Here is an 11,878-nt window from a genome sequence, read left to right as displayed (position 1 = left end):
ATTAATGTCTTGGAAGAAATTGGATTGAAGGAGAATGAAGAACCCTAGCTCTAGACCAAGGGAGAGAAAAGAAAGAGTAAGGAAATGAGTAAAAAGATGATCCCATTCGATTTTATGCCTTCCCAACACCAAAACACGTGTTCTTAACTTGCTGGGCGCTCGGGCGGACATCTTTTTCTGCTCGGGCGCGGAACTCTCGGCCATAAATATAAAATTTTTGAACAAGTCCCGCCCGGGCGGACATCTTTTTTCGCTCGGGCGCGCTCTGCGCACAGCTACGTCAAAGATTTCTTCCGAAACGTCTCTTCCCTTCAGAATTAGGAAAAGTGGTAAACAGAAAAGTTGTAGCCCTATGTCTTGGCTTGCATCTTCAATTGGCCTCATGTTATTTGGAGGTCTGAGTAAAAAGTTATGCTCAATCTCCCAACATGTGTTATTGTAGGAACGACAATATGCACGACACACTTCGGGGCGCTTTTGGCTCGTCTTCCCTAATGATTTGAACAAAACTCAAAACAGGAAAGTTATAGCCTTATGTCTTATTTTTCTAATCGAAGTAGCCTCACATCAAATGGATCAATATACAAAATATTATGCTAAAAACCACAACTACTGCCACATTTTTCATACCTGTTTCTGCACTTCCATTACCTATTTAGCTCAAATTACACCTTTGATTCTACCCCTCTATTATCTATTTCATTCTACTGCCACATTTTTCAAAATTCGGGCATTACAATTAATAAAATCATTAGGTCTTAAATTTAAAAGATTTAAAAATGTCTAATTCTCACAAAATCCCTTATAAAATATTTAATTTCTTCACTCTCATTAATTAATTTAAATTTGACTTTAAAAATGCCACAATTCTTGAATTTTTAAAATAAATATTTTTTTAATTAAAAATAAAAATTTAACTTTTAAATCCTTAACACATTAATCGTCTTTGGTCCTCCATCCTCGGACAACTACCGATATTCACGTGAAAATCTTTAAATTATGCAATTGAGCAAAATTATATAATCAATCATTTAGTCACTCAAAATATATCATTCATGCATACAAAATAATTAACTAATATATTTTAGCAATTTAATAATTTTATGCATGCGGTCTATGTGGACTAATTTTCGGGCGTTACATAATGAATCTATAATAACCCACTTAAGATTGGACTTAGACACTGCCAAACTGAAACTCTTAGTTCATCTTACAAATTATATAAGTTGATAACTGAATATCTAAAATGAGTAGCCTGAATGCTACAAATATATTAATGAATTGTGAGCTAGAGATTGTGGTTCGCAAACTGAATAGAAACTTTAAAATAAATCGTAACTGATTGAAAAACTGATTGTTCTTTGTTGTTCGTCACTGACCGTTGATTCCAACTTCACATTAAATGCATAAATTAATGATATTCATTGAGTCGTCTTTTAGTTTATGTAGACATCCTTTTTCTGAAAAAGTTACGATGTATCATACTTTTATGCTTTGTATGTTCTGCTTTGGTACAGATTGTCAGTTTGTCTGCTGATATTCAAATTGCAACTGATGACGTGACTAACTAATCAAGAGTCAAATTGGTCGACTGGTCAGTTCAACTGGTCTATATCAGTTCTAACTAATGTTCTTTCAGTTTGAACGTTCTGCTATCAGCTCAGTTTGATCATTTCAATTTAACTCTATCAGTTCTGATATCCGATCTATTTGCCAATCTTCGTTTCATTAGTTTGAAACTTATTAATACTTATGAGAATTAGTTTATTTACCTCAGTTCTTAGTATATTTTAGTCCGATAAGTTTCCTCCAGTTCTGAGATCAATTATGTTCTTTCAGTTCAGTTACTTGTTCAGTTCAGGTCTTCTGTTCGATTATTGATCAGTTTGTCAAACTCTTAAACTTTTAAATTCCAACACTAAACAATATAATAATTAATTAGTTATCAATTAAAGTATCTAGACCATCTAAAATATATTCATCGACAATTTTGACTTAGTAATCAAATTTAATAATTATTATTTAATTAGTAATTCTAGATTCAATTAATTAATTGTGACTTCATCATAATATCGATCGACGATCGATCATCGCTGATATGATGAGGGTACAAATCTCTTATTATGTGAAACAAATTCAATACTTGTGTGATCTTCAATGGTTTAAAGATACAGCTAGCCATGAGTTCATAATTTCATGTGATTCATAACAATATTTTTCCTTGTTCTGGCTTACCTTAATTAGTCTCATTCATTTCATCAATCCCTAGGTCAAGAACGTCAGAACTCAAGTGTAATTGCACCCTTTGGATCATGGTAAGAGCTTCTAGTAACATCTCTCTATAATCATCTAGGTGTAACTGATAATTACTGCAAGAACCATAAAGTTATGGTTGGCTTACAACATGATTGTAAGGTCCAAAATACGATACCTTAATCCAACTGTATGCAAATATAGGAAAATTAAAAAATGATTAATTAAATTATTTTAATTGTATTAATAAAATGTGGTAGGGATGTTTACATGTTTAAAATATGGTTTTCTATTAGAATACATAAAACTGTATTTTCAAGGGTTATTCGAGACGTCATCGAGGAACGGAGACCAGAGATCGTAAAGGGAAAATATTTTATTAAATTATTGTTTCTAATTATTTAATACATGGTATATTTTATATGAAAATTTCGAAAATAATTCTTTTTGAGGTGTTTTTACATGTCGAGCCGTATTTTAAACCGATAATCAATTTTTGATGAAAATAGTGACTTTTTGGAAACTCGGTTAATATTATCGAAAACTTTCCTAAACGAAATAATTATACTGGGGTTTTTGGGCCTAAACTCTTACCCAAGTATTCTATATCAAACTTAAACCTCCAAGCCCTAATTCCCAAGCATAGCACACACACATCATACCTAGAATCCTAGGGCTTTTTCTCTCCTCACCCCACACACCCTCACTTTCAAGTCTTTTCACGCCACTTTTGAAGAGGAAAAACACAGAAATTTCTCCCCTGTCTCTCCGCCAACGTTCTTCGCGTCTAGAATTGTTTTCGTACGTAAAATGCGCAAAAGCACACCTTAATCTTTCTTTACTCATCGTTCATACCATATTATGTATGATTATACATGTTTTCATGAAAAAAATGTTACCCTCTTATTTAATTTTGTTTTTATGGCATATACATGTTAGAAGTTGGGTTTTCATGCTTTGTATATCATGTTATAGATGCATAAATGGGCTACCAGCTTAGGGCTATTAGGAGGGCCGATTTTCAGAGGATTTAGAGACCCCTAGATACATGGTTAAGGGCTGGAAAAGGATGATGAAAGGGGCTGCATGATTTGGGGTCCTTTGGGGAACTAGGGCTTGGGTTTAGTTGCTTGAAGGGAGCGGCTCGTGTGTCGGATAGGGGCTGTGACTAGGAGTCATAAGAGGGTTGTATAATGGTCTTAGATAGGTTAAGGAATGGCTGGTGCAAGGGAAAGGGGAGGATCCGCCCAGCTTGGTCACGCAACCAAGTCGCGCGCAAGTTTGATCGCAAGACATGCATGGTGCATAGGGCTGGACTATGAAGTGTCTGAAGGGTTCAGTCTAGGTCCTAGTATGGCTGGTGAGGGGCTTGTTATGTTGGTTAAGGTCTAGGCTTGAAGGAACACATGGTTTGTTAAAGCTATGGTTTGGTTGACATGGGCATAAAATTCAGTAGGCTTTCTAGGCATTTACAAGGGTCTTGAATGACTTGAATTGGGTTGAAAAAGGATTGGTTAGGTGTTAGTAAGCTATGGATAAATTTTGGTTAAGTTTCGAGTTGATTCGGGTTTAAATCGGGATTTCGGTTCAAATTTTAAAACGAATTTCGAATTTAGTCAATGGGCTTAAGTTTACATCTAAGAAATGTTTATGGATGTATTTTAGGTATTATGATAAATTTTGATGAATTCGGGTCGTCATTTTATGGTCCAAGGGTGAAGGATCGTTTGCGGAGCACCTTGATGTGCTTCAAACAAAGTATTCTCCAAGAGCTGCAATAGCTCGTGTTCTAAGAATGTATACACCGATGAATTAAATTGAGTTTGACATTAAAACCAAGCGAAAAACACTCGAAATAATCCTTCGTTAAGAAACATTGATATATTTTGTATATCCTGTGTAACCGAATAACTGAAAAAGGGTAGATTAGTTTTTGCATTCATCAGTTCAGTTATGGTGACAACTGAACCGACGGATACTCTTGCTAATCCAAATAGTTTGAAAACAATAGTTAAGCAATTAAATACACGAGATATGTTTATGGATATTCAGAGACTTCAACTGCTCCTACGTCACCCCTTCTGCCAACTCGGGTAGGATTCACTAGAAGACTTTGATTAGTTACAGCAAGTTTAATAACCCACCTAGCTTAGGACATATCCACTGCCTAACTGAACTCCTAGTCTATACTGAAGGCAGCACCTTCTAGCCAACACTTCTTTAACGCCTTTGTGAGAAAGACTACATACACAAGTTTATTGTCTTTGTGCAAGACTATATTTGAGTGGTGGTGTGTGTGTGTGAGAATTGATCTCTTGAAACTACCCAAAAGTGTTCTCACACACTGAGGGAAAATATGCTTATAAACTAAGCTGATATGACTGAGTATTCCCTATTGGCAAAATCCTTCTCGCAAGCCGATTAGTAAATAAGCGTGCCCTTTTCTTTTTATTTTCACACACTCTAGTATGTGTTCTCTCTTAACACCTTTTGCTGATGGTCTTGAGCAGTGTATATATATAGAGGCATTGAGACTGTACTTCAAGACTCATCACATGTTATCGTTGCAGCTTTGAATGTGTTCCTTGGTATATGTTTCTTGACTTTTCTGACATGCCTCCAGGAATCTCTCGGCCTTAATCTTTGCTGCAACGTTTATTATTGTACCTTTGATCCTACATATATTTGTATCTTTATGCGTAGCTGGAGTCCACTGAGATAAGCTTGTCTTGATCTGCAACGAATGGTTCCTAACTGATGTTCCTAACTGGTCATCTGAACTGATCTTCAGTTGGGCTGGTGAAATCAATTGACTCGTCAGTTGAACTGATTTCACTATTTCAATTGAACTGGTCAGTAGAGTTCTTATCAGTTGAACTCTTCATCAGCTGGCCGAACTTCTGAAGGTCTTCTGCTGAACCACCTATCAGCTGGACAATCAGTTGAACTGTTCTTTTAATATGTCAGTTGAACTAATTCAGTTTGGTCGATCAGTTGGTGTTTTCAGTTTACGTCTCGATAGCTTCAGTTTTACCTCGCTTAACTAATCAATTCGAAGCCTGATCAGTTCCAGCTATCTGCGCACTAAGGTAAATCATTAGAAACAAAACAACAAGTTTTGTTAGCATCAAAATCAAGATTGCGAACATGAAATGTTCCAACAATCTCCCTCTTTTTGATGATCGCAAAACTTGAACAGTTAAAACAATTTAAAAAAATTCTTCAGTTTGTGGGATAACAGAAATAAAAAATCCTCCTCATCAACTGAATCAAAAACTCCCCTTCAAAAATATAATCATTTACGCGATTAAAGAAGTTTTAGTATCAATCAAGCACTTTAGGCCAACAAATCTTAAGATAACAGTTCAGTTATGTAAAGGCTGACTGGATGAACAAGATGTTTATTTAATCAAATAAGCGGCTCTTGTATTATACTTCTGTGCACATCAACAAGTGTAAGGAAAATTGCTACTCCTACTAGCAGACTTTAAATAACATCAAACATCAGTTAGTTTACACATAATAGAACTGAATATACTAATAACTGGTCGCCTTGAATGCTTTGATTGCTGCAAAGATTTTGAGTCTCTTTTGCCAGAAGATAAGCTAATGTGCCTTAGACTTGATCTCTGTGCTGGCTAACTGGTCGAGCTGACTCAAACTGGTCTCAACTGTTACTGAACCGCATTGATCATCTATATTTGATCTGAAATGGCAATGAAGCGGCGGCACTTCTGATGATTAAGTTCCACTTAACTCATCAGTTTTAGCTGTTAGTTAGGGTTTCATCTGTTGATCAGTTGGACTGGTAGATTGGCAACTGAAATTTTGTCCGTTGAGTAGTTTAGTTGAACTGCTGTCAGATGAACTCAAAACCCTGCAAGCTACTTAAAACAACAAAGTTAATGAATCGAGAGAAGTGGCTACAATGTTAGTTGCTGAGCCAAGAACCTTCTCTCTCCTAAACGCATAAAATATTTAAGAGGATTTTGAAATCCATTTTAAATAACATTTTGAAACATATTTCAAAATATCAGTTTTCAAATGTCCTTCTTAGAACAGCTAGCTCTGATACCAATTGAAGGATCGTTTGCGGAGCACCTTGAGGTGCTTCAAACAAAATATTCTCCAAGAGCTGCAATAGCTCGTGTTCTAAGAATGTATATACCGATGAATTAAATTGAGTTTGGTATTAAAACCAAGCGGAAAACACTCGAAATAATCCTTTGTTAAGAAACACTGATATATTTTGTATATCTTGTGTAACTGAATAACTGAAAAAGGGTAGATAAGTTTTTGCATTCATCAGTTCAGTTATGGTGACAACTGAACCGACGGATACTCTTGCTAATCCAAATAGTTTGAAAACAATAGTTAAGCAATTAAATACACGAGATATGTTTATGGATATTCAGAGACTTCAACTGCTCCTACGTCACCCCTTCTGCCAACTCGGGTAGGATTCACTAGAAGACTTTGATTAGTTACAGCAAGTTTAATAACCCACCTAGCTTAGGACATATCCACTGCCTAACTGAACTCCTAGTCTATACTGAAGGCAGCACCTTCTAGCCAACACTTCTTTAACGCCTTTGTGAGAAAGACTACATACACAAGTTTATTGTCTCTATGCAAGACTGTATTTGAGTGGTGGTGTGTGTGTGTGTGAATTGATCTCTGAAAACTACCCGAAAATGTTCTCACACACTGAGGAAAAATATGCTTCTAAACTAAGCTGATATGACTGAGTATTCCCTCTAGGCAAAATGCTTCTCGCACGCTGATTAGTAAATAACCTGTGCTCTTTTCTTTTTATCTTCACACACTCTAGTATGTGTTCTCTCTTCACACCTTTTGCTGATGGTCTTGGGCATGTATATATAAGAGACATTGAGACCGTACTTCAAGACTCATCACATGTGATCGTTGAAGCTTTGAATGCGTTCCTTGGTATATGTTTCTTGACTTTTCTAACATGCCTCCAGGAATCTCTCGATTTTAATCTTTGCTGCAACGTCCATTATTGTACCTTTGATCGTACAGATATTTGTATCTTTGTGCGTAGCTGAGTCCACTAAGATAAGCTTGTCTTGATCTGAAACTGAGTGGTTCCTAACTGGTCATCTGAACTGATCTTCAGTTGGGCTGGTGAAATTAGTTGACTCGTCAGTTGAACTGATTTCACTCTTTCAATTGAACTGGTCAGTAGGGTTCTTCATCAGTTGAACTCTTCATCAGCTGGCCGGGCTTCTGAAGGTCTTCTGCTGAACAATCTATCAACTGGATAATCAGTTGAACTGTTCTTTTAATATGTCAGTTGAACTAATTCAGTTTGGTCGATCAGTTGGTGTTTTCAGTTTACGTCTCGATAGCTTCATCTAAAGGAAAAACATATATGTATAATTATATGTAAGGCCAATGCTCAATTGACACAATGACATGTAAGATCAATGCTCAGTTGACGGGTGAGAGTGTCACTGATGTCCCCGCCGCCTAGTGCCATGATAATACGTAAGATTGATCAATCGAAAAACAGCTGATACGAAAGTCACAATTAATGATCTGAATTCATCTAAAGGAAAAACATATATGTATAATTATATGATGAAAGGAAAATTATATGATGAAAGAAAATTTTAAGCTTATGTATGTCATGAAAAAACTATTTTTATTAAAAGTATTTTAACTGTTGCATGTGGATATATACGTATTACGTGTTACTATGGTTAATGATTGATGAGTCAATCTATTCACTAAGTGTGAATGATGCAGTTTGAGGATTTTGATGTTGAGACAGGAGGGTTGAATGACTGAACTGGCTGTGTGAGTGGTACACTAACCCGAGAACCTATGCATTGCTAGTTTTCCGCACTATGATGATTTTACATTACTTTAAATATTATCATGACTTTTTGAAGTTAGAGTGGTTGTGAGAGGTGTTTGACGTTTATGCTACTTTTGAAAAATGTTAGTTTTAGGTTTTGTTTGATGTTTATGATCTTATGATTTTCACTACACTTTTGGGATTTTGAGTAAAATAAATGTTGATTTTAATTTAATGGTGCAAAGTATATATATATATATTTATAAATATGGTTCGGCCTTTTGGTTTTTTTTTTAAATAATAAATTCTAGTACATTTTAAAGAAAAACGAGCTAGAGACGTTTCAGTTGGTATCAGAGCAACGTTCTTGCAAAGAGCTGTGCCACCATCAGTTCCAGAAATCTCTGTCGTCATGCCTCAAATCTGTAAGTTTAAATGTTTTAAATGATTTTTATGATGGCACCTGCATGTTTACATTGTTTATTTGCTTAAGTTACATGTTTAAATGCTTTTTGAAGTTAATTGATATTTATGCTTAAGTTGCTTGATAAAGGATTTTTATATGCTGCATGATTAGAAGTTTAGTTTTAAATACACGTTGGTTACTTTTTGAATTTAGAAAATGTTCAGATATAATGTCTCATAGATGCACACTTAATACTGATAGGCAAGCCGATACTCATGAGGACCGTCAAGAGAATGCGCAGCCACCTCACAATGGAGATGCTTCTACACGTGTTCCAGAGAGTATGGCACGTTTTTTTGAGCAGCAGGCTTCGAGGCCACAACACGATATGTATGATCAGTTCCGGAGGCTGGGTCTAAAGGAGTTTTCAGGCATCACTGAGCCATTTGTTGTTGAGGGTTGGATAGATCCCTTGAGGTGCATTTTCTTTATCTGAATATGGGGGATGCTGATCGAGTTAGGTGTGCTACTTATACGCTGTGAGATGATGCTTCTATTTGGTGGGAAGGAGCTGAACATGGTGTCAATCTAGCAACCCTCAGTTGGGTGCAATTAAAGAACATTTTCTATGAGAAGTATTTTACTGCTGATATCAGAGGACGCTTGAAGAGGGAGTTTATGATTCTTGAGCAGGGGGACATGTCTGTGGCTGAGTTCATTAAGAAGTTTGATAGAGGTTGTCACTTTGTGCCTCTAATTGCGAGAGATACTGCTGAGAAGTTGAGGAATTTCTCGGATGACCTCTGACCTACTATATACCGTGATATGATGTTGATGCTACCAGCGACTTATGCAGCTGCCACTGCTTGTGCTTTCTAAGCTATTTACAACGTGAGATGATGTTGATGCGACCAGCGAATTATGCAGCTGCCACTGCTTGTGCTTTCTAAGCTGAGCAAGCCTTGAAAGATATTGATTTTGAGATGCAGCGCAAGAGGCAGCAACACCAACATAACTCTCAGCCAGTGAAAAGGCAGTTTACGGGACCTCCCAAAGATCAAGGGCAGAAAAAGCCTCAAGGATAGCTGAAGAAATCAGGGAAACAGAAGCCATGCGATACAATAAAATCTACATTCAACCACACTCCAAAGACACCGTTTTTACGAAAATTTTTTGTCTTTTTTTTAACAATGGTTTCAATGAAAACTGTTGTCTTTGTGCGTTTTTTTATTTTCAAAGATAACAGGTTTTTAAAAACATTGTCTTTTATGGGTCAAAGACAACGGTTTTTAAAAATTCATAATTTGGAAAACCTGAAGAGAGGCCACTATGCAAAGAATGCAATCGCCCACACTATGGCAAGTGCATGTGGGAAACATGTAAGTGCTTCACTTGCAAGGAGGAATGGACATAAAGCCATTGACTGTCCAAAGAAGAAAAGACCAACTGTTGGCAGAGCTTATGTTATGAATGCTGAGGAGGCAGAGGCAAAGGAAGAGCTAGACACGACTCTGATAACTGGTAACCTAGTTGTTTAACTATTTTTATATTTCTTTTATTGCATTAAATGTTAAATTGGTTAGTAGAATTGATTGGGATAAAAAATATCTTAGAGTAAAATATGTTGCATGCTCTACCTTAGTTAAATTTAAGAGATGATATTAAGAATTTTAGAAATTGAGCATAAAATATGAGCTTTAATAATGCAAAGGAATGAAATGAACCAAAATAAGAATTTTAATGCCTACAAATAGAGGAAAAGAGAATTTGGGGCATTTATTGCATGAATTCAAAAATTTTGGGTATAAAATGCAAAAAATCGAGAGTTAAAGGGTTAATTTTCACTTGGCCGAGATTTCAAGGGGTAATCCATAATTTTTAAGAATTCCAGGGACTGAAATTGTGATGACCGAAAATTCTAAGCTGAAATCTGGAATTTTTGAAAATTCAGGGACTAAATTGCAAAGTTTAGAAATTTCAGGGGCTTTTTTGCGAATTTAAATAAAACAGGGGCTATTTTCGTAATTTCTGGAATTCAGGGACCAAAACAGTAAATTCTGATGGATCGATTCGGGCACCTGCAAGGGTGCTTCAAACACAATATTCTCAATGAGCTGCAATAGCTCTTGTTCTAAGAATGTATACACCGATGAATTAGATCGAGTTTGGTTTCAAATCAAGCGGAAAACACTCGAAGTAATCCATCGTTAAGAAAAATTGAAGTATTTTAAAAAATAATGACTTGTGTAAACTAATCGACTGAAATACGGAGAATCAGTTTTGGCTTCTATCAGTTCAGCTATGGACTTAACTGAACTTATATCAGGTGAACTGATCAAATCAGTTTAAACATAGTTAAACAGTTAGACAAGATTTTTTTATGGATGTTCGGAGACTTCAACTGCTCCTACGTCACCCCTTCTACCACATCGGGTAGGATCCACTAGAAGACTTTGATTTATACAACACTTTGTACAAACCCACCAAGCTTAGAACTTACCTACTGCCTAACTGAACTCCTAGTCTAGACTGAAGGCATCACCTGCCAGCCAAAACCTGTTTAATGTCTGTGTCAAAGAATACATACACAAGTTTTACGTCTTTGTGCAAGAAATAATTTGAGTGGTGATGTGTATGTGTGTGTGAGAACTGATATATGAAAACAACCCGAAAGGTGTTCTCACACACTAAGGGAAATATGCTTGTACACTAAGCTAATATATCTCGAAGTGTTCCCTCGATTGGGCTGATTACTTCTTGTAAGCTGATATGCAATAAGTGTGTCCTTTCTTTTCTAGAGTTTGGATTGTTGTTGGTTGTTGTTCTAGAGTTTGGATTCTTAATTAAATAACCTTTAATGATCCAAGAATCTTTTTCTTGTTTTTTCAAGGATTTCCTCGATTTTATGTGGTACATAATATAGCTGATTGTTTGGCAACGAGAATAATCTTCTCCTTTTAGAATAATAAAAAATGGAAAGTTTTTTCATAATCCTGTATCGTCTTTTAAATCTATCTAAGATCTTCGACCAGCTTAGAGGGATTTGAGAATATTTCTAGGAATTGATTACTTTGAGTCATAAGTTTATCTTAGAACTCTGATGTGTTCTTCTTTGCACTTGATGATGTCGAGCCTTGATTAGTTTTTCTTGTAAATATTCCAAAATATTAGAATAAATCATGTAAATATTTATTCTCGAACATATATTCATATCCGTAATTTTTTAGAAATTCTCTTCATCAAACATTTAATTATACAATAATAATAATATTATATGTTTGAAATAATTTTACCTTGACTCTGATACCATTTTGGTCCAGTTATAACATCGAGGATATTTTTGATCACTTTGTCAAAACTGTGGAGTTCAAACAAAGTTTTTAGGTCTTAAGTAT

The sequence above is a fragment of the Primulina tabacum genome, chromosome 15, assembly GCF_025594145.1.
Source record: "Primulina tabacum isolate GXHZ01 chromosome 15, ASM2559414v2, whole genome shotgun sequence".
In the NCBI taxonomy this organism is placed as follows: Eukaryota; Viridiplantae; Streptophyta; class Magnoliopsida; order Lamiales; family Gesneriaceae; genus Primulina; species Primulina tabacum.
This window is presented reverse-complemented; position numbering follows the sequence as displayed.